The sequence below is a fragment of the Mobula birostris genome, chromosome 7, assembly GCF_030028105.1.
Source record: "Mobula birostris isolate sMobBir1 chromosome 7, sMobBir1.hap1, whole genome shotgun sequence".
Taxonomy (NCBI): Eukaryota; Metazoa; Chordata; class Chondrichthyes; order Myliobatiformes; family Myliobatidae; genus Mobula; species Mobula birostris.
In genome coordinates this window covers 121560847-121583994 of record NC_092376.1, presented here as the reverse complement: position 1 = coordinate 121583994, position 23148 = coordinate 121560847, and the positions used below count along the sequence as shown (strand labels likewise).

Below are 23148 nucleotides of genomic sequence, written 5' to 3'. Positions count from 1 at the left end.
GTATTCACATTGTCCCAAAACCACCTGTAGCTTTGGCACACCTGACATCTGCAGACCTTAACGGCAATACTTCAGGCTATCCTAGGACTAAACTTTGTTTGTTTTTTTAGAGTGGATGCAATTTTGACATCAATGTTGTTTCCACTAAGATGAATGAAAGGAAGAGTCTCTTTGTTATTGGTACATGGAATGAAAAATGTTGAAAAACAGACATTTATTTTTCAAAGATGGTACTGAAAATACAGAAAATCAATTTTTATATGCGATACATACTTAAAGTAATAAAGTAATTTCTATATTGGTTTAGCAAAAATGATCTGGGCAACATGTTTCTAATTTACTTATTCCTTTTAATATTACAGAGGGAGAAAAACATATGTATTATAAGCAAATAAAAGTGAAATTTCTATAAAATCTTATAATTGATGTAAAGTCACCTGACAAAATCTAATTAGGAAAGTCTATAAGAAAGGCAAATCCAAAACCATAATATAAAAGCATATGAAAAATCGGTAACACAAAGATGAAATTCAAAACTCTTGCTATGAATTACCATGTGTAAAATATCACCCAAAGTAAACAATTGTTTGAGTTTGTGCTTTCCTCATTACATATTAAACATTAAGGAAGCTCAAAGCAAAATATTGCTACTGAGAAAGCAAAATAAAAAATAGAAAATTCCAAAAGCGCTCAGAAGGGGTCAGACAGTATCTGCCAAGGGACAAACTGAGTTAACCTTTGATATTCTTTCATCAAAAATGCAAGTATTTATAACTTGTACAATAGTATTCAGTAGTCGGCAAAAATGAAACAGTGATTTGTAGATACAATTCATTGTTAATGGGAAGACCTTTAACAGTATTGATGTGCAAAGGGATCTTGAGGCTGAAGTCCATAGCTCCTTAAAAGTAAGTGCATGTGTTGATAGGGTGGTGAGGAAGATATATGTCATGCTTGCCTGAGGAATTGAATTCAAGAGTTGGAAAGTTATGTTGTAGCTTTCTAAAGCTCAGTCTGCATCTGGATAAATAATTGTATTTATTTATGGTTGTCCCATTATAGAATGGATGTTGAGGCTTTGGAGAGGTGTAAAAGAGGTTCATTAACATGCTGCCTGGATTAGAAGAAAGGCTGGATAAACTTGGGTTGTTTTCTCTGGAACAGCAAAGGATGAAGGGAGATATGATAAAAGTTTACAAAATTATGCCAGGCATGGATAGAGTAGGCAGCCAGTATATTTTTCCTAGGGTTGAGATATCTAATACCAGAGGGCATGCATTTAAGGTGAAAGGGGTTAAGTTCAAAGGAGATGTGCAGGGCAAATTTTGTGATGGGTACCTTGATTGTGCTGCATGGGATGGTGGTGAAGGCAAACCCTATAGGGGCAGTCAAGGCAAACCCTATAAAGGCACTCAAGGCAAACCCTATAGGGGCAGTCAAGGCAAACCCTATAGGGTCACTCAAGGCAAACCCTATAGGGGCAGTCAAGGCAAACCCTATAAGGGCACTCAAGGTAAACCCTATAGGGGCAGTCAAGGCAAACCCTACAGGGGCATTCAAGGTAAACCCTATAGGGGCCCTCAAGGTAAACCTTATAGGGGCACTCAAGGCAACCCCTACAGGGGCATTCAAGGCAAACCCTATAGGGGCATTCAAAGCAAACCCTACAGGAGGACTTGAGGCAAACCCTATAGGGGCACTCAAGGCAAACCCTATAGGGGCACTCAAGGTAAACCTTATAGAGGCACTCAAGGCAAAGCTTATAGGGGCAGTCAAGGCAAACCCTACAGGGGCAGTCAAGGCCAACCCTATAGGGGCAGTCAAGGCAAACCCTATAGGGGCACTCAAGGCAAACCATATAGGGGCAGTCAAGGTAAATCCTATAGGGGCATTCAAGGTAAACCCTATAGGGGCATTCAAGGTAAACCCTGTAGGGGCAGTCAAGGCAAACCCTACAGGGGCATTCAAGGCAAACCCTATAGGGGCATTCAAGGCAAACCCTAAAGGGGCAGTCAAGGCAAACCCTATAGGGGCACTCAAGGTAAACTCTACAGGGGCGGTCAAGGCAAACCCTATAGGGGCAGTCAAGGTAAACCATATAGGGGCACCCAAGGCAAACCCTATAGGGGCAGTAAAGGTAAACCGTATAGGGGCAGTCAAGGCAAACCCTATAGAGGCACTCAAGGCAAACCCTATAGGGGCAGTCAAGGCAAACCCTATAGAGGCACTCAAGGAAAACCCTATAGGGGCAGTCAAGGCAAACCCTATAGGGGCATTCAAGGCAAACCCTACAGGGGCATTCAAGAGGCTTTTCGATCAGTACATGAGTTCACACCTAATGGAAGGATGTAGACATTGTGTAGGCGGAAGGGATTAGTTTAGTTGGCCATTTGATTGGCACAAAGGGCCTTTTCCTGTGTTATACTATTCCATGTTCTATGCATAAATGAGAATTTGTAAAAGAGTGAAGCAAACTGGTGTGGGTCCCCCTTGCTTTAATATCTTATCACATATTAAGTCCTTGATTAGTAAGGGTGTCAAAGGTAACAGGGAGAAGACAGGAGAGTGGAGTTGAGAGGGATAATAAATCAGCCAAGATAGAATGGCAGACTAGACTCAATGGGCTGAATGGCCTAATTCTGTTCCCATATCTTATGGTCTTATTTTCATGCAATTTAGTACTTCTGATTTCTTCTCTTCCATCAGACCTCACTATGCCTTTTAACTCTCAAGCTAGCTCACTGTCCTTCTAGTAGCAAGTAATGTTAACTCCTGGGAAAACAGAAAACAGAATAAATGCCTTAAGATGACATAAACTATAATTCCCATCTCATTTGTCTAACTTCTACACACCCTGATACTCCCTAAGGCTGCATTAACTCAGAAACTGATCATGTTCCTTCTTACAAAGCATATATAACCATTTACAAATCTTGGCAACCTGTTCCAATAGCAATAATCCTCCCAACATCTGATCCATGCAGCTTTATCAGCCTCTCCTTGGAGTGTATTTCAAATAACATATTCATTCCTGCTTCACCTAATAGGTCTCCAAATTCTAATCAAGTTCTTGTTATATCTACTTTTCTTTGAAGTAAATAATCCCAGTGCTTGCTCAGTCCATTCTTATAATTAGGAGATTATATATCATCCTTGAAATTTTCCTCTGCACCTTTCTTCCAGCTTCATTACCAGGTGACTTTTCAGAATTTGGCAAGACTTTCATCAGTAAACCTCTTAGATTTGGAATTAGTTATCAACAGTTCGTTAATGCTCTTTGCTTAATGTTAACAATTGATAGTCATATTCATATATGTCTGTGTGTGGCCCACTGCTTATGTGGTCACAATTATAAATGATAATCACAGGGGTGATATTAATTGGGTGCCTGCAGCCAAACTTGTCCCATTCATTGTCATTTACGAGTATATACTGGGGGAGGGGGGGGGGGCGCAGATTTTAAAACCAGATTACCAGTGAGGGGCATCTCCAGGGCCGGACTTTAGGCAGGGCTAGGCTGGGCTGCAGCCCAGGGGCCCGAGCTGCAGGGGGCCCAAAATAGGTAGCTATCATCATGGCGGACAAAAAAAAATACGAGAGTGGAGCACAGAAAAGAAAAAATAAACAAGAAAAAGAGGACTATGAGAAAGAAGCATTAAAAAAAGACATTGAAATTGACAGAATTTTTAAAACCTTTCTCGATTTTTGAAGATTTGAAAGTGGGAGGGGGAGGGGGAGATCCAAAATGATAGGAGAAGACAGGAGGGGAGGGATGGAACCAAGAGCTGGGCAGTTGATTGGCAAAAGGGATATGAGAGGATCATAGGACAGGAGGCCTAGGGAGAAAGAAAAGAAAGAAAAGGGGGAGGGGGGAAAAAGCGATGGGCAAGGGGTATAGTGAGAGGGACAGAGGGAGCCCCCTTTTCTTTCTCCCTAGGCCTTCTGTCCCATGATCCTCTCATATCCCTTTTGCCAATCAACTGTCCAGCTCTTGGTTCCATTCCTCCCCGTCCTGTCTTCTCCTATCATTTCAGATCTCCTCCTCCTTCACCCACTTTCAAATCTCTTACTAGCTCTTCTTCTTTCAGTTAGTCCTGACGAAGGGTCTCGGCCTGAAACATTGACTGTACCTCTTCCTAGAGATGCTGCCTGGCCTACTGCGTTCACCAGCAACTTTTATGTGTGTTGGTCGAAATTCCAGCATCTGCAGATTTCCTCGTGTAAGAGTTGAGGTAACTTTGTTTCTTCAGTCCCAAGGATACTCCGACCATTTGCTTTATGTCATTTGCTGTCATGGATGACACCATCTCATCTCTCTACAGAACCAGGAATTAAGTCTTAGTGTCTATTAGTCATTGTAGTTTCTTACAGCTTCAATGATGTGTTAACATGTGAGAAATAAGCTTCTGTTATCTCTTCTGTAAATGATTACTGTTTATGGCATGATGATATGTTATTTTACATTCTTGGTGTTCCTTGATTTTACTCGGGAACTATGGGTGGTATGCTAGAGTGGAGATTGGTTACAACAAACTGACACCCTGCTACAACTACAGTCGTCACTCTCCCACTGCTCTGAACCTCCACTAAAAGATAGCCTCTTAAGATGTTTCATGTGATTTCCCAGCTGCTGGGTCCGGGGCTATAACTACCGTTTAGCAGTGATTTGTACAAACATTCTACATACAATGGAAAAGAGATCTTTGTAATATCTCTGTTCTGGGAGCTGTCTTCTTCCCCTTCCTTCAAATCAAATAGGCGTGGAGCGATACACTGTATGCCCAAAACATGCCGTACACAAGCAGAGAGATAAACCTTTACAAAATAAATTAATAATTTTCACCTGCAGCCATGTAGAGAGTGTTCCGTCACACTCCCTTCGTGCAAGTTTCCATGATTTGTATGCTCTAACTCTCTGGAGTATGGATCCTTTAAGGTTCAGGAAGGTCTGGCTAATTGGCAAACATGTTTTATGTGCCAAGAATTGAGTATTTAAAGAGCACCTGAACTAAGGTTTGGTGCTCAGTCTGATACCCCAGCACTTAGGTCCAAACCATCCTTGTCAAGCACTCTCATCACAGACAGGAGCAATTTAGACCAGAAATTCTATTGCTCTTCCAACACTTCATATTCTGCTTGGGTAGCCTCTACCCTGATGGCATGAACATCAATTTTTCTAACTTCTGGTAATTTCTCTCCCCTCGTGCTTCTCTCTTTTTCTGGTGCCCATTCTGACCTCCCTCTTCCTTCTCTTCTCATCTGCCATCATCTCCCTTTGATGCCCTCCTCCTTCCCTTTCTCTCATGGTCCATGTCCTCTCTTAACAGATTTCTTCTTCTCCAGCCCTTTACCTTTTCCATCTATCACCTACCAGCATGCACTCCTTTACTCCCCTCCCACCTTCTTATTCTGGCTTCTTCCCCCTTCCTTTCCAGTCCTGATGAAGGGTCCTGTTGACTGTTTATTCCTCTGCATAAATGCTGCTTGACCTGCTGAGTTTCTCCAGCGTTTTGTGTATGTTGCTCTGGATCTTGAGCATCTGCAGAATCTCTAGCGTTTGTGGTTGTAAGGATGCCTGACTGATTTAGGATCACAGTACAGAGAAAATCGCGACAAACTGTTGTTACTCAGTTTGGAAGAAAGAGTGTCATGACTTCCCTTGAAGTCAATGCTAGAACCTCTGCTCCTGACTTTGTTACTGATGTATCTGGATAGCAAAGCATAACTTCATTGGAGATGATGCAAAATTCAGTAAATTAGTAAATAGTAATAGATTTTGGTTGAGCACCAACACAAATGTGACATAATTCATTATGATAGCTGGAATAAGATGAGGTGGTATAAACTGATGTTTGTTTTAAGTGACCTAAAGGAACTGAGACTTGGAGCTCTATATTAATGAGTGTTTGAATGTGGGAAAATTGTGAATTATCACTGTTCAAAAACAATCCGTCTTTATAAGCACAGAGGTAGAAACATTTCTCTTTAGTATCTGACATTAAACAGATGTGGGAGTATTGATTCCCTGCTCTGCTTCCATCTCAATATCTGGTTCCATTGACAGAACAGAACTGAATAGTCTGTTGGTGGGTGAGAGGAACAGATGGCTGCCACTTTAGCACCCAGTTACTGTTAGCAACTGAAGGCACATTTAAACACCGAGGAAGTTATGTAGATCCTTAATGAAACACTGTTTAGACCCAGCTGGAATTCTTCTTCACATTTTGGGTATCAGTCTTCAGTAAGGATGACAAGGACTCTGAAACAGTGCAGTAGATCTTTACTAGAATGGTACCAGGAATGAGTAATTTCATGAGAGTCATAGAGTTGTTCAGCACAGAAACGGATTCTTCAGCCAATTCCTCTGCCTAAGATGTCTTTCTGAACTAGTCCCATCCACCTGCACTTGGCCCATATCCCAGTAGGCTTTGCCTATCCATGTACCAGTCCAGGTATCTTCCTAACACAGTAGTTGTACCTGCCTCTATGTATAGCCACAACCCTCTGTGTGAAAAGTTAGTCCCCTTTAAATCTTTCTCTTCTTACCATGAATTTCTGCCCTCTAGGTTTAGACCACCCACACAGGGGAAAAAGAACTATGACCACACACCTTATCTACCCATCTCATGATTTTATAAACCTCTATAAGGACATCCCTCAAGCTTAAATGCTTCAGGAGAAAATAGCCCAGCCTATCCAGCTTCTCCTGATAACTAAAGTAATAACCCCATGGATCTTTTCTGTATCCTTTCCAGTTTAATGACATCCTTGAATATACCCGTCGTTACATTGTAAAAGCTTGAGAGAGTGGTGTTGGTGTCCTTGAAGCAGGAAAAGTTGAGGGAATTTGATAGAGTTGTGCAAAATCACAATCAGATTTTATAAAAAAAGAGAAAAGTCTTTGCAGTTGCTTAAGAGTTATTAATCAAACAAGTTTAAGCTGATTGGTAAAAGAACTTGGAGGCAACACGAGAAACATGAATGTGTATAGAGAAATATTAGACTGAAATGTTTTCCCTCAAAGCATAGTAAAACCAGATTAACTAACTTCAAGAGGGCTTTGGATAAACAAAGAGAGCTGGGCATCAGGATTAAATAAGAAAACTATCAAATAAATTGGACTGGCATGATAGCTGTAACATGCACTTATCAGAACTTCCCTTTTGCCTAAAACTCTTCTGTGGAGGATCTTCACGGAGGCTTGAGAGTACTTTGACAGTTTCCTTTAACACATCTTTAATCAATTTGTTCCTCAATTACTCAACAACAGAATCAATCAGAAGGAAGTGCATGATTACTTACAGAGAATCATTCCAAATTTAAGCAAGCCCACAAGAAACTGTTACCTAAACGTTGTGCCATAAGAGGAAGGGACTGAGAAAGAAACATGCTTACAGAATAACAATATAAGAAAATTTATTTTTAAACATCAAATACATTCTCACAACGATAAGACTGTATAATCCAGACTGTATACTCACGTTCTGCTCATAAGTATGTGTAACACTTCTGACTTTAATTTTAGATTGAATGCAACACAAAGTAGTTAAGAATGTGTGTCCAGGCATGAACACTCTACTCTTCAGCATTAACCGAAGTCTGGCAAAGGATTAAAGATTCCTCACTCCACAAGTACAGATGTTCAGTATTACTGGACCCTGGAGCAGACATTTAGGTTGGGCCAGACACTCTGACAACAACATCTATGGAAAGATGAGAGGAGAATTCTGAAAAGGTTGAATTTGTATTTGTGTGCTGCTTTTCACAACCACAAAATGTCTTGTAATGTTTTACAACTAATTAATTACGAATGGCAGCAGAAGGTACAACAAACTCGTGATCAGGAGGGCCCCACAAATAACAATGTGATGATGCCCAGATGTCAACAGAGGGATAGAAACTGAGTGGTACAGGAGAAAGCCCACTTGTTTATTCTTGGAAAAAGAAGAAAGGAAATAAGAGAGTAAAAGAGATAACTAGGAAGACATCTTAGAGGGGAAAAGATGTTGAAATAAGAAAAACAGCAGCTGCAGAAATAGCAGAAAAGACCAAAAAAAAGAAGCAAAAATTAACAAGAGCATGAATGGGAACCAAAGTAGAAAAGAAATCTGAAAATGAATCGAAACAGGAGGTCTGCAAGGAAGAACAGTTGATACGAAGAAATGAGATGGGAGGGGGAAGAAAATAAGCATCAGAAAATAAAAGGGAGGAAAGGAGAAAGAGGAAAGGGATGAGAAAGAGGGAAAGAAGTGAGAAACAAAGTAAAAGAATGAAACAATGAAAGAGGAAGTACAGGATAATCAATGAAGCTATTATGAAAGGAGAAGTACATTAGTGAGGAAACAGGGAGAATGAGTATATGTGGGAGAATGTTGGATAGCAGCGATCAAATATCAAGAGCATAATTGAAAATGGGAGCATGTTAAAAGTCTCAGGAATGAAATACATTCCAAGATCTTTTCCCTGCTAATTATCTACTCATAGCAACAAGTTTGCAGGGATATTCCCATGGCGTTTAAACAAAATGCAATCAGGTTAAAAAACTAAGGCATAGGAGAAAAGGTAGCAGTAGTTTAGAGGAAAGGGTTAAGTTGGAGTACCGGTGACTTGCCAGAGTTAAGATTACGTTGCATGTTGAGCAGAGCCTGTCTAAAGCATTTGAATATTTGAATTTCCATCATCCAATTTCTGAATAGACCATAACCCTATGTACACTACCTTACCTTTGCTTTTGTTTTGCACTACTTACTTATTTTTATCTATTTTGTGTTACAACTTATCGTAATTTTTTATGCATGGCATGGTACTGCTGCTGCAAACCAACAAATTTCATGACATCTGTCAGTGATTCCGATTTTGATTGACTACAATTGCAAGGGTGTTGGAGCAGGAAGGTGAAGTTGTCTCTCTGGTTTTCTATAGGGCTTTGGACTGTGTTTTTTCACTCTGAAACAGAAGAAGGATGTACTAGACTTGGAGATAACACATAATTCATTAAACTGACCCCTGGATGATGGGATCATCCGATGAAAAACTATTAAGATTATCCATACCCACTGAGGTTTGAAAGACTGAAAGGTAATCTCATTGACACAGAACGTTCTGTGAGGGATTCACAAGATAGGGGCTCTGCCATTTGAGACTGAGGAAAAACTCCTTTGTACAGAGTGCTGTAAATTTTTGGAGTACTGCTTTTCAGGATTGTAGATGCTCAGATGTTGAATGAATTCAAGGCCAGGATGGGTGGATTTTTTTTGGTACTTGGAGAATTAGGGAATATTAGTGGGAAAGTGAATTTGAGGCACAGAACCAGCTATGATCATAATTAATGCAGGAACGGAATCAAAAAGCTAAATGGCCTACTCCTGCTGCTGATTCTCGTGTTTGGCCTTTTGCACATACAAACAATTTTGTGCCTACTTCAAGACTTTCTGCTTTATTGGCATCCCTTAAGTCAGGGAGCATCCCTTAGAGTGAACTGTGCAAGAAGATGCTCTTAAATTGTAGCTACTGAAATTATTTGGGAAATGTCACCTAAAAGGGCAAGTTGATGGTGGAGATCAAATGGATGGAGGGAGTTGCACCTTGTCAGGGTAGGAGCTGGAAAGAGAAAAGTCTTTCCATCCTGTCCAATCCTTTTCCTCCATAGTCTAATAGCATCAGTTCCCTCTGTCCACCCTTATCGTCTCGGAGCTGATGGGGAATCACCTGCAAAGGTTTCTCTTCTGGTCCCATGCTGTTAATTCTGGTCCTTCCATAGTATCTTTCCTTGGGCCCCTTCTAACTCCTTACTGCTGCCAGCAATATTCTCTAAATATAAAGTGTCAGTTTTGGTACCAACACTGACCACACACAATTTACTTCATCGCAACTTCTCCTGGCCCATGGCCTTCCTCAGTGTTCTCTAACCGATTCTTAAATATCTACTACTGGATAAGCAGACATTTTGCCGAACTCACCGTGCCAGAGGCTTGGGTTCAGTTTTGACCTAGGATGTTGCTCATTCTCCCTGTGATCATGAGGGTCTCCTCCAAGTGTTCTGGTTTCACTTCATTACAAAAAATGGAGGGTTGGTCGGTAAATTGCCTTTAGTAGTAGAATCTGAGGGAGCTGATGAGGGATAATAGACATGAGACTGATCTAGGATTTGTGCAAGAGGGAGCTTGATGGTCAGTACAGGCTCAGTGGGCCAAGGGGCCTGTTTCCAGGCTGTTTCTCTCTACAATTTTATGATCTCCCTATAAATATTGTAAAGAACTAAACCATTTTAATGTCCTTTCCCATTATTTCTCCTTCCTCCTTTAAAGTAATCATCTGAAACAGACTGTAAAGTTGGTGCTGTATTTGACCCGAAGGTGAGCTGCGGCCTTGTGTCAATCCTGGTTCCAGCTCTGTAAGCTTACTTGACTCATTTTTTGTTCTGGCTAATCCAATGCAGCTGTGACTTTGTTACATTTAGATTTAACCTTTCCAAGGACTCCCATAAATCTAAGGCCATGCAAAGCTGCGTCTAGCCTATGTCTAATTAACACATTGCTCCTGTGTTTGCTGAACTAGAACCATTTAAATATACTCACACTTTAAATACATTTTTCTGAAAGAGCTCCCTATTTCGGTAACATTTTCCACCCCTAAAACCTTCCATTCTTCATCAGTCATGGGCATTTTCTCATCTTTAATATATTCACACCATTTTACTACTTTGGCCCTAAATTGTAAACTACCACCCCTAACCATTCCTACTTCTTCCCCTCCCTTTCTATCTTTACTACATTCTTATCTCATTGTTCAGCTTTTGATCATTTAAAAAATTCTGCTTCCTTACAGTATTTACTATGCTTAAGTTTCTATATAAATAGAGATTGCTGTTGCTATTGACAGAGAAAAAAAAATGGAGTAGGAAAAGATCCCTCGATTGCTCAGTGCTAAGAAAATTAAACAGAAGTATGTTACTTCCACTCCTTCAAAAATCCCTTGTTGGATCGTTATGAGAAACGCGATGAGAAGTACAGCAGGAAAAACTAACTAGTAATAGTAAAAATCTAATATCAAAGAGGAAAAATAAAAAAAAAGGGTCTGCTGCTTGAGAGGAAGCCACAATAAAATGCTTCAGTGTTACAGCAGGGATGTAGATAATGGTTCTATTTATGCACATGAATGACCAATAAATTGACACTGTCCTTTTGTTGTGAAGAGGATGTATTCTGGTCACAGCTATTCCCAGGGGCAACAGGCTGTACACGATGCCTGTAAATGGAATGTTACTTCAAATCCTTTCACCACTACTATTTGTGAAATGTTGCAGTGAAACACTCCCCTAACAAGGGAGAGTAAAAGCTGTGGAAAGGGAATGTATTCTGGCCGATAATAGGAATCAAGCTAAGAAAGAGGATGTGCGGGAGTTTCTGAAAAACATTAGGATAGATAAGTCCTTATGGCCGGACAGGATATACCCCAGGTTACTACGGGAAGCAAAAGGAAGAGATTGCTGCCCTTTTGGCAATAACCATTACATCCCCACTGGCTGCAGAAATAATACAGGAAGACTGGAGGGTGCCAAATGGAATTTCTTTGTTCAAGAAAGGTAATACAGATAACCCTGGGAATTATAGCCCAGTGAGACTTATGTCAGTGATAGGCAAACTTTTGGAGGGGATTCGTAGAGACAGGGTGTACAAGTATTTGGAGAAGGATGGACAGATTAGGGAGAGTCAACATGACTTTGTGAGGGGCAGGTCATGCCTCAAACCTGATTGAATTATTTGAGGAAGTGACAAAATAAATTGATGACGGTAGAGCAGTGGATGTGGTGTATGGATTTCAGTAAGGCCTGAGAAGGTCTCTCATAATTGGCTCATTCAGAAAGTCAGGAAGCATGGGATCAGGGGAACGTGGCTGCCTAGATTCAGAATTTGCTTGCCTACAGAAAAAAGAGGGTGGTAGTAGATGGAGTGTATTCTGCCTGGAGGTCGGTGACCAGCAGTGTCCTGCAGAGATCTGTTCCAGGACCCCTGCTCTTCATGGTTTATATAAATGCCTTGGACAAGGAAGAGGAAGGGTAGGTTAGTAAGTTTGCAGATAACAGGAAGGTTGGTTGTGTTGTAGATAGTGTAGAAGGTTGTTGTAGGTTACAATGGAACATTAAAAGGATGCAGAGCTGAGTTGAGAAGGGCAGATAAATTGCATTCGGAAAAGAATGAAGTGATACACTTTGGAAGGCTGAACCAGTGATACAGCTGGAAGTTGCCACACAAGTTGATGGGATGGTTAAGAAGGCATATGGTTTGATATTTGGGGGATTGACTTCAGGAGCCATGAGGTAATGTTGCAGCTCTATTGAAACTCCAATTAGACTTCACTTGAAGCATTGTGTTGAAATTTGGTTACCTCATTATAGGAATGATGTGGAAACTTTAGAGGGTGCAGAGAAGATTTATGAGGATACTGCATAGATTGGAGAGCAAGTCTTATGAAGATAGGGTGAGCAATCTATAGCTTTATAGGGGTGTACAAAATGATAAAAAGGCATCCACAGAGTGGACAGCCAGACATTTTTCCCCCTGGCAGAAATGACTGATACGAGGGAGCACAATTTTAAAGTGACTGGCTGAAAGCTAGGGTGATGTCGGAGGTAAGAATTTTACACAGAGAGTGGTAGGATCTGCCAGGGACAGTGGTAAGATACATTATGGACATTTAAGGGACTCCTAGACAGAAACATAGATGGAAGAAAAATGGAGGGCTATGTGGGTGGGAAGAGCTAGACTGATCTTAAATTAAGGTTAGAATTAGCAGAACATCATGGGCCAAAGGGCCTGTATTGTGCTGTACTGTTCGATGTTCTATTGGCTAAAAACGGAATTATCTGTCCATATTGCATTCTAGATTCTTCTTCTTTACCAGCAATGAAAAATACAACAGCACTATGAATAAATTTCTACTCCTGTATCCTCAAACTATAAAGTAACCTTAATTGTAATTATGAATGCCAGTTTTTTGAGTTCCCCTTTTTCCTGAAAGAAATTGACCTCTGGTTGAATTTCTACTGGCCTCTTTTTCATACTGCCTTTATTTTTGATTGAAGCTTGACAAGAGAGTGAATAAATTTTTCAACTAGAGCGGTGTCACAAGCCACTCTGATTCTTATTCCTTCTAAGATCCATAGAATTACACAACTATCAGGGCAGCCAGGACAGTTCATTCACTTCTGTCCTGGATGTAGCCATTTTTAGTAGCTCTTCCCCTGTCCTGACTGTGAAGAGCCCACTTAAGCAGCTTAATGACCTAAAAAACTATTTTAAAAATTCTTATTGCCTGTCAGCATAGTATGTTATAGCTGTTCAAAGTTTCTTAATTTTGGTACGTATGATATTTTTTAATGGGAGGATTAAACTAGGTCTCCTGATTTCAATATTATTTTCCTGAGCATTGATTTTGCACAACAAAACAGCCATGATTTTTGAGACTAAATCATTGAAGCGTACACAGTTACTGCAGACAGATGGGAAGTTACTGGTGCAATTTATAAGTACACTAAAAATATGAGAGAGAAGAAGGAAATATTTTTATCTTCACACAACGTGGCAGAAAACTTGGAACTACAATTTCACCCTGACAAAGTGCTTTAGATGGTAAATTCTTACAGATAAATGAGTTATTATCAATATGCCCATTCTGTGATAGATGTCAGTTTATACTGGTGGTAGAAAACGGCCAATTTTCTATCTCCTGCTACCATACCAAACAGAAGTGTTTTTCAATGCTGTTGAATCCCATGCGAAGTTTAGAGGTGTTCTTACAGCAGACAGTTTTTATTTTTCCGGAAAGGATATCAAATTTAGCACAGATACGCTGGTGACCTGCAGGATAATTTTTCAGATCATCTCAAATTGATAACTTTGGGATGGGGATATGAGGGCAATTTCAACAGCTCTATTTGGATGTCAGTAATTTGGAATTAAGATGAGGAGAAATTTGTTCACTCAGACAGTTGTAAACATCTGAAATTTTTACTCAAAGGCTTTAGGTGGGTACTTGTTGGAAAACTCAAGTCTGCATTAGCAGATAAAGAAGGAAACTGGAATAGATACACAGTACAACTACAATAATCTTATTTAATGTAAAGTGCAAACTTGATGATCTGCATGGTCTATTTCTGGTTCTAGCTTTCATGTCAATGCATAATATCAGTTAAGTATCTAGAATATAGTCACTGACGTAAAAGAACATCAATGATTTTAAAATAGCAATATGATAAGCTTTTCCAGTGAAAATGACAAAGGAATAGCCATTGGCCAAGTGAAGGGAACTCCCCATTCTGCGGAATACATTATGTACTTGAGTTTAACACTATAAGATTGGTGCCTAGAAGAAGCTTGTATGGTCTCTCTGTGATTCTGGGGGCTTTTTCTGGGTGTTTATGTTTCCTCACACATTCCAAAAACATACCTTCGTCCAGCATTTTGTGCGTGTTGATCTGGAGTTTTCTTCATGAAACACTCCACCTATCACAGATTTTTTTCTCCATTAAGACATTCTTTGAAATCTATCTCTTTAACTAAAACTTTTGATCATTTGCCAATATATTTCCTCAACAGATTCAATATACATTTTACATTTAATAACAGCCCTCTGACATGCCTTTGGATGTCTTACTGTGTTAGAAGTGCTTTAAAAATGGAATATCACTAGATTTATTCCCGATTAAGGTAATTTTAAACATCCACAGTAGGAAGTAGAGAGAATGATAAATTAAGTAGAGGTATCAAACTAACTGGATGTGCCTAACTAGAGTAATAAATTTTGGTAAGGGAAGCATCAGCCACCGGTATTTAAGCTTTGTTTTGTGCAGTGATATTTATCCATGTCTGAATCTTTCAATATCAGTATACACACCACAATTTTACTTCATCAACGATGTGATATCGTATTAGAATCATGGATGAATTACTACTGCATTGAAGCTACATTGGAACTGTGTTAAACATTAAGAGCTATCTACCAGTACTGTGAACATTACAGAAGATTTAATGATTAAGCTTAATTATGAAGCGAAGTTATTTGTCTAAAGCTGTAAATGTAATGAAGAGGAGCAATAAAAAAAGGATTTTTAATACAGAATTGTTTTTACAGGAAAAGGTTTTCTCTTGGACACCTGCATAAATCTGACAGTTGTATCTCTTACATATGTGTCCTTATTTAGTGGAATCATTATTATAAAACAATATCTAAAATTATTAATACAAAGATAGATTTGTTGTTAATATGAAGTACAGCACATCCATCAGATTATACTGCTCTGCTATTAAATATTCCAGATTGTTCCACTTTCTCATGACGCAGACACTAAGAATAGAGAAGGCATAACCATGTTAAGCAGCTTCAGTAACCAAGGCACTGTGAAGACTGAGATGTCACAACTATTTCTAAATTACTGTCAAGATGATGCTGTCATTTTCCCCTTACTATCAATAGTGTCACCAACAATATGCCTGTGCAAAATAGACTTAATTACTTATTTTGTTCAGAATATTTTCTACCTTTTTATAGGAAAGGAAAATTAGATTTGCTAATTTCAGAATAACTGATGTTATTCACAAAAAAGCCACAGATCCTTGCTTTGTTCACCCCAGTTCCTCTTGTAAAATTGCCTCCACCATCCCTATGCTAAGGCAGTAGCTAAATAACTAACCTGCTTCAAGGCTTCTGGGCAGTTCAAAGTTAAAAGAAAATTTGTGATCTAAATACTTATCCTCAGAGTTGTATACTTTGAATAATAAATGAACCTTTGAACCTTCCACCCATATACTGTACAACCCTGAGATTCAGTTTTCTTGTGGGCATACTCAATAAATTGAAGAACCATAATAGAATCAATGAAAGACCACACCCAACAGGGAGAGCAAACAACCAATGTGCAAAGGACAACAGACTGTGCAAATACAAACGAAAAGAGAGAAAGAAAGAAAGAAAGAAGCAATAAATATTGAGAACATGTGGTGAAGAGTTCTTGAAAGTGAGTCCATAAGTTGTGGGAACCATTCAGTGATGGGGCAAATGAAGTTATTCCCATTAGTTCAAGGGCCAGATGGTTGAGGGGTAATAACTGTTCCCGAACTTGGTAGTTTGTGTCCTGAGTCTCCTCTACCTTCTTTCTGAAGGTAGTAGCAAGAAGAGAGCATGACCTGGGTGGTGGGGGCTCTGATGATGGATGCTCCTTTCCTGCGACAGCGCTCCATGTAGATGTACTCAATGGAGGGGAGGGCCTTAAGAAGGTGTAAAAATTATCCAGACAAAGCAGAATAGTTTAAAGTTAAGGTGAAAAAAATCCCTTCATCCAATATTTTCACATCCTTGGGGTTTCCTGTAGCTTGCATCGATATATTCTAATTTATTCAATATTCTTGTTAAAGATTAATCAGCGTGCCTCCACATCAACAGTCCACTAAGTTTCTTAGCAGCTCAGTCTGCTCAGTTACCATTGATTGATGAAAGAGCTGATTCATCATTGGTGCTCGTGTCATCAGCTGATTCTTGTGTCTGTGTGGCTCTAAGCTAATGAGTCACTTTGTTGCTGGGAAACTGAGTACTGCTAATGGTGCTCAATTATGCATGTATTCTCTGCACAGAAGTGTATCAAGAGCGACCAAATGAAATGTTGATGTGGGAAATGAGAATTTATCCCTGCATAGCATGTATACCCTTCCAAGGCTGGGGTAAAATCTCTATCTATCTATTCTGAAGGGATCTTTAATTCTGTACGAATTGAAATATACTTCATATCAGAATCGTGGGATTGCCTTTGCAATGAAAATTAAGAATGTGAAAATCAAAATTAAGAAGTGACATCCATAATCTTAATGAGAATAGAGAAAAATACTACAGTACTTCTAGAACACACCGAGAGAGCCAAATTCAAGGATATAACTTTTAATATCTTCAAGCGAAGTGTGATATACTTTTCTAGGAAAGCTGTTTCTGGTACAATAAATCATGGTTATATTTACTGTTAATGTCTAATGAGTTAGAAGAAATGGCATTATGGGCCAAAATCAAGTTTGAAGTAGTGTTACAGGAGATTAGAATCAGAATTAGGAGCTATCTGTTTCCACAATAGGATCTTACTCAAATTTCACTTACTTCCATACACTTAGATTCAATCAAGTCTTAGCACAAAAACGGCCTTCAGTACAGCTGGGCCGTACCAACCAGAATTCACATCTAAACTCGTCCCACGTGCTAACATACCATTCTATCCATGTACGTGCCCAGGTACTTTTTGCGTGTACTCTCTCATGCAATTTCAAGAGAAGTGCCTTGGTCTTTAAAGGCACATAACATTTGATAAATATACACCACCATCACATGTCAGCACCTGAGAAGCCACCTACTCCTCAGTGAATAGAGATGGCTGTTCTGTTTTGTAACTTTAAAAAGTTACACTACAGGAAGGATATGGAAACCATAGAAAGGGTACAGAGGAGATTTACAGGGATGTTGCCTGGATTGGGGAGCATGCCTTATGAGAATAGGTTGAGTGAACTTGGCCCTTTTCCCTTGGAGCGACGGAGGATGAGAGATGACCTGATAGAGGTGTATAAGATGATGAGAGGCATTGATTGTGCGGATAGTCAGAGGCTTTTTCCTAGGACTAAAATAGCTAGCACAAGAGTGCACAGTTTTAAGGTGCCTGAAAGTAGGTACAGAGGAGGTGTCAGAGGAAAGTTTTTTACGCAGAGAGTGGTGAGTGTGTGGAATGGACTGCCGGCGACGGTGGTGAAGGCGGATACAATAGGGTCTTTTAAGAGACTCCTGGATAGGTACATGGAGCTTAGTAAAATAGAGGGCTATGGGTAACCCTAGGTCATTTCTAATGTAAGGACATGTTCGGCACAGCTTTGTGGGCCGAAGGGCTTGTATTGTGCTGTAGGTCTTCTATGTGTCTATGTTTCTAAAAAGTAACTGAAAGAGAAACACTGGAGCTGGGATAAACCTGTACTCTTAGATTTACATTATGTGAGGAGCTCACATGTGACAGGATGAAGTAACGATGTATGCCATTCACATACTTCTTAAACACAACCCGTAACGAATTATGTTAACAATAAAGTATGCTTAATCAAACAATATATTTACAACATTACTCAAATATTACCGAAATATTAAATACACTATACCTCCCAGCTTAACTATAAACTCCACTATAGAATGCATCTCAATTCAAATACATGATGTATTGCTCTCTAGTCATCTTATACAGTATATACACAGTATACTATTATGTACAAATAATATATAGATAACCACAGCATAGTAAACTTTAAATTGTCCCATTCAGGCCTAAAGATTTAATTATTGTGAAGGATTTCTTACTCTGGTGGGATAACGTCTTTTCTGTCAAGGGGAGACACGCTGCTTGACAGGTGAGACTTGTGGTTGTGAAACAATCTCAGGTTCTGGGGCCTCCTCCATGTTGGTTTGTCAGACTTGACTCTGGGACTGCAGGAAGTGGTTCTGACAGCTCTGGACACCTTTCAGGAGAAACACAGGAGATTACTGTGTATACTTAAAGCACACGGTATTGGGGGTATGTTATTGATGTGGTAGAGAATTGGTTGGCAGACAGGAAGCAAAGAGTGGGAATAAACGGGACCTTTTCAGAATGGCAGGCAGTGACTAGTGGGGAACCGCAAGGCTCGGTGCTGGGACCCCAGTTGTTTACAATATGTATTAATGACTCAGACGAGGGAATTAAATGCAGCATCTCCAAGTTTGCGGATGACGCGAAGCTGGAAGGCAGTGTTAACTGTGAGGAGGATAGAAACATAGAGACATAGAAAATAGGTGCAGGAGTAGGCCATTCGGCCCTTCAAGCCTGCACCGCCATTTATTATGATCATGGCTGATCATCCAACTCAGAACCCTGCACCAGCCTTCCCTCCATACCCCCTGATCGCCACAAGGGCCATATCTAACTCCCTCCTAAATATAGCCAATGAACCGGCCTCAACTGCTTCCTGTGGCAGAGAATTCCACAGATTCACCACTCTCTGTGTGAAGAAGCTTTTCCTAATCTCAGTCCTAAAAGGCTTCCCCTTTATCCTCAAACTGTGACCCCTCGTTCTGGACTTCCCCAACATTGGGAACAATCTTCCTTCATCTAGCCTGTCCAATCCCTTTAGGATTTTATATGTTTCAATCAGATCCCCCCTCAATCTTCTAAATTCCAACGAGTACAAGCCTAGTTCATCCAGTCTTTCTTCATATGAAAGTCCTGCCATCCCAGGAATCAATCTGGTGAACCTTCTTTGTACTCCCTCTATGGCAAGGATGTCTTTCCTCAGATTAGGGGACCAAAACTGCACACAATACTCCAGGTGTGGTCTCACCAAGGCCTTGTACAACTGCAGTAATACCTCCCTGCTCCTGTACTCGAATCCTCTCGCTATAAATGCCAGCATACCATTCGCCTTTTTCACAGCCTGCTGTACCTGCATGCCCATTTTCAATGACTGGTGTATAATGACACCCAGGTCTCGTTGCACTTCCCCTTTTCCTAATCGGTCACCATTCAGATAATAATCTGTTTTCCTATTTTTGCCAACAAAGTGGATAACTTCACATTTATCCACATTAAATTGCACCTGCCATGAATTCGCCCACTCACCCAACCTATCCAAGTCACCCTGCATCCTCTTAGCATCCTCCTCACAGCTAACACTGCCACCCAGCTTCGTGTCATCCGCAAACTTGGAGATGCTGCATTTAGTTCCCTCATCCAAGTCATTTATATTGTAAACAACTGGGGTCCCAGCACTGAGCCTTGCAGTACCCCACTAGTCACTGCCTGCCATTCTGAAAAGGTCCCGTTTATTCCCACTCTTTGCTTCCTGTCTGCTAACCAATTCTCGATCCACATCAATACCTTACCCCCAATACTGTGTGCTTTAAGTTTGCACACTAATCTCCTGTGTGGGACCTTGTCAAAAGCCTTTTGAAAATCCAAATATACCACATCCACTGATTCTCCCCTATCTACTCTACTAGTTACATTCTCGAAAAATTCTATGAGATTCGTCAGACATGATTTTCCTTTCACAAATCCATGCTGACTTTGTCCGATGATTTCACCGCTTTCCAAATGTGCTGTTATCACATCTTTGATAACTGACTCCAGCAGTTTCCCCACCACTGACGTTAGGCTAACCGGTCTATAATTCCCCGGTTTCTCTCTCTCTCCTTTTTTAAAAAGTGGGGTTACATTAGCCACCCTCCAATCCTCAGGAACTAGTCCAGAATCTAACGAGTTTTGAAAAATTATCACTAATACATCCACTATTTCTTGGGCTACTTCCTTAAGCACTCTGGGATGCAGACCATCTGGCCCTGGATGCTAAGAGGATGCAGGGTAACTTGGATAGGTTAGGTGAGTGGGCAAATTCATGGCAGATGCAATTCAATGTGGATAAATGTGAGGTTATCCACTTTGGTGGCAAGAACAGGAAAACAGATTATTATCTGAATGGTGGCCGATTAGGAAAAGGGGAGGTGCAACAAGACCTGTGTGTCATTGTACACCAGTCATTGAAAGTGGGCATGCAGGTACAGCAGGCGGTGAAAAAGGCGAATGGTATGCTGGCATTCATAGCAAGAGGATTCTAGTACAGAAGCAGGGAGGTACTACTGCAGTTGTACAAGGCCTTGGTGAGACCACACCTGGAGTATTGTGTGCAGTTTTGGTCCCCTAATCTGAGGAAAGACATTCTTGCCATAGAGGGAGTACAAAGAAGGTTCACCAGATTGATTCCTGGGATGGCAGGACTTTCATATGATGAAAGACTGGATTGACTAGGCTTATACTCGCTGGAATTTAGAAGATTGAAGGGGGATCTTATTGAAACATATAAAATTCTAAAGGAATTGTACAGGCTAGATGCAGGAAGATTGTTCCCGATGTTAGGGAAGTCCAGAGCAAGGGGTCACAGTCTGAGGATAAAGGGGAAGCCTTTTAGGACCGAGATGAGGAAAAACTTCTTCACACAGAGAGCGGTGAATCTGTGGAATTCTCTGCCACAGGAAACAGTTGAGGCCAGTTCATTGGCTATATTTAAGAGGGAGTTAGATATGGCCCTTGTGGCTAAAGGGATCAGGGGGTATGGAGAGAAGGCAGGTACAGGGTTCTGAGTTGGATGATCAGCCATGATCATACTGAATGGTGGTGCAGGCTCGAAGGGCCGAATGGCCTATTCCTGCACCTATTTTCTGTGTGTCTATGTTTCTTCTCTAACTATTGACTCTCCTCTCCTCAGCTGATCGATGTGTCTTCTCCAGATGACATTGGACGCAATCTCCACTGTGTAGGAGAGTGGTTCAGTTCTGTCCTTAATCTTTCCAAGTACTCGCTTTGAATCAGTTCTGTAATCCCTCGCCAGGACTGCTTGTCCAGGAGTGAGACTGCTTGTTTGAGGCGCCCTCAATTTATTTCAACCGTTTGTCCTGCATACTCCTTCTGAAATTGGGTTTGAGGAGATCCATGTACGAGCACAAGTGACAACCCAGCAGCAGCGTAGCAGGTGAGTTGCTGCTTGTGAGTTGTACTGCATTATGATATGTAAGGACGAAATTGATGAGCTTCTGGTTCACTGTCAAGTGCAGTTCATTCTTTAGATTCTGGACTAAACTTTCTGCCAAGCCATTTGGAGCTGGGTGGTATGTTGAAGATGTAACATTCAATTTGAGGAATGACTGAAAGCATTCCACAACAAGCTGTTGTCCAATGTCACGTTCTAATTGTTCCGTTACGCCAGTTATTGAGAAGAAGCTTCGCAACACATCAACAGTGTGCAAGGCCACAGTGGAGGCTATTGAGAACACTTCTGGCCACTGTGCAGCTGCATCCACTACTATTATTTGGTCCCATGAACGGTCTGGCAAAATCTACATGAATCCTCTGCCAGAGGAATGCAGGCCATTCCTAGGGATGGAGAGGCACATTCTCTAGATGTTGCTGGTATCCTGAACAATGCATGGCAAGCTACTCGACCTGCTGGTCTACCCCAGGCCACCAGACAAAGCTTCATTTTGACCACACTGAGATGATCAGTATGTAGCTCATCCAACAGTTTACCTCTCAGCTTGGTTGGTACAATAACTCTCAATCCCCACACAAGGCAACCTCTGTCAAGGACAAATTCATTCTGGCGCTGGTAAAAATGGGGAACTAGGATTTCTGCTGCACATTCCAGCCATTTTGTGTGGCCATGTAGACCTGAAAAAGTGTGGGAGTTTTTCTGGTTTCTCATTGGATAACCTCTGCTTTAATAAGGAAATTCCCACTTTGCATTAGGGAGAACATGTCAAAAAGAGTGTCTTCTTTTGTAAATTTTTCATGTATTTCCTTATCCAAGGGTAAATGGGATAATCCATCAGCATTTCCATGATTAGTTGTCCTCCTGAATTCGATGTTGTAATTGTGTCCTCCAAGGAACAGGCCCCATCTCTGCATTCGTGCTGCTACTGTTTAAGGAACATCCTTCTGTGAATCATAAATAGACACCAGAGACTGATGGCCAATAATGAGGATAAACTCTTCCCCATACCAGTACCGGTTGAGACGTTTTACACCCCAAGCCAGACTCAAGACATCTCTGTCAATCTATGCGTAATTTTTCTCTGCAGTGGCAAGGGAACGTGATGCAAAGGCTCTGGGGCGTTCACTGCCATCACTCATAACATGTGACATGATTGCACATGTACCATAAGGCAAGGCATCAGAGGCAAGCTTCACTGGATGACGTGGAGCATAATGTGTGCATACAGTGTCCGATGTCACCATTTCCTTTGTCCTGTGGAAGGCCACATCACACTGCTTTGTCCATTGCCATTTCTTCCTGACTTGTAGTAGGAGTCCAAGGAGTGGAGCACAGTAGCCAGTATTGGCATGTACCTGGTATAGTAATTGACAAATTCTAAAAAAGACAGCAACTGCAACATGTCCTTTAGCCTTGGGGCATCCACCACTGCTTGAACTTTCTCACTGTGTAACACATTTTGGTGTGGTCTTCCATTCTTTCTTTTATGGTTATTATTCTATAGATTTATTGAGTATGCCACAAGAACATGAATCTCAGGGTTGTATACGGTGACGTA

The 23148-nt window shown here is 40.7% G+C and overlaps 1 protein-coding gene across 3 annotated transcripts in view; it reads right to left on the bottom strand.

Moving 5' to 3' along the window:
* LOC140200406 (gastrotropin-like) overlaps positions 1-23148 on the bottom strand; it is a 192784-nt gene that overhangs the window by 153319 nt on the left and 16317 nt on the right. For 2 of the 3 annotated variants that reach the window (XM_072263688.1, XM_072263687.1), the window contains one exon: positions 18373-18530. The exons of the other annotated variant lie outside the window; for it this stretch is intronic. The gene's annotated coding sequence lies outside the window, so the exon portion shown is untranslated. The remainder of the gene's footprint in view (positions 1-18372; positions 18531-23148) is intronic. 3 annotated transcript variants of the gene reach the window in all.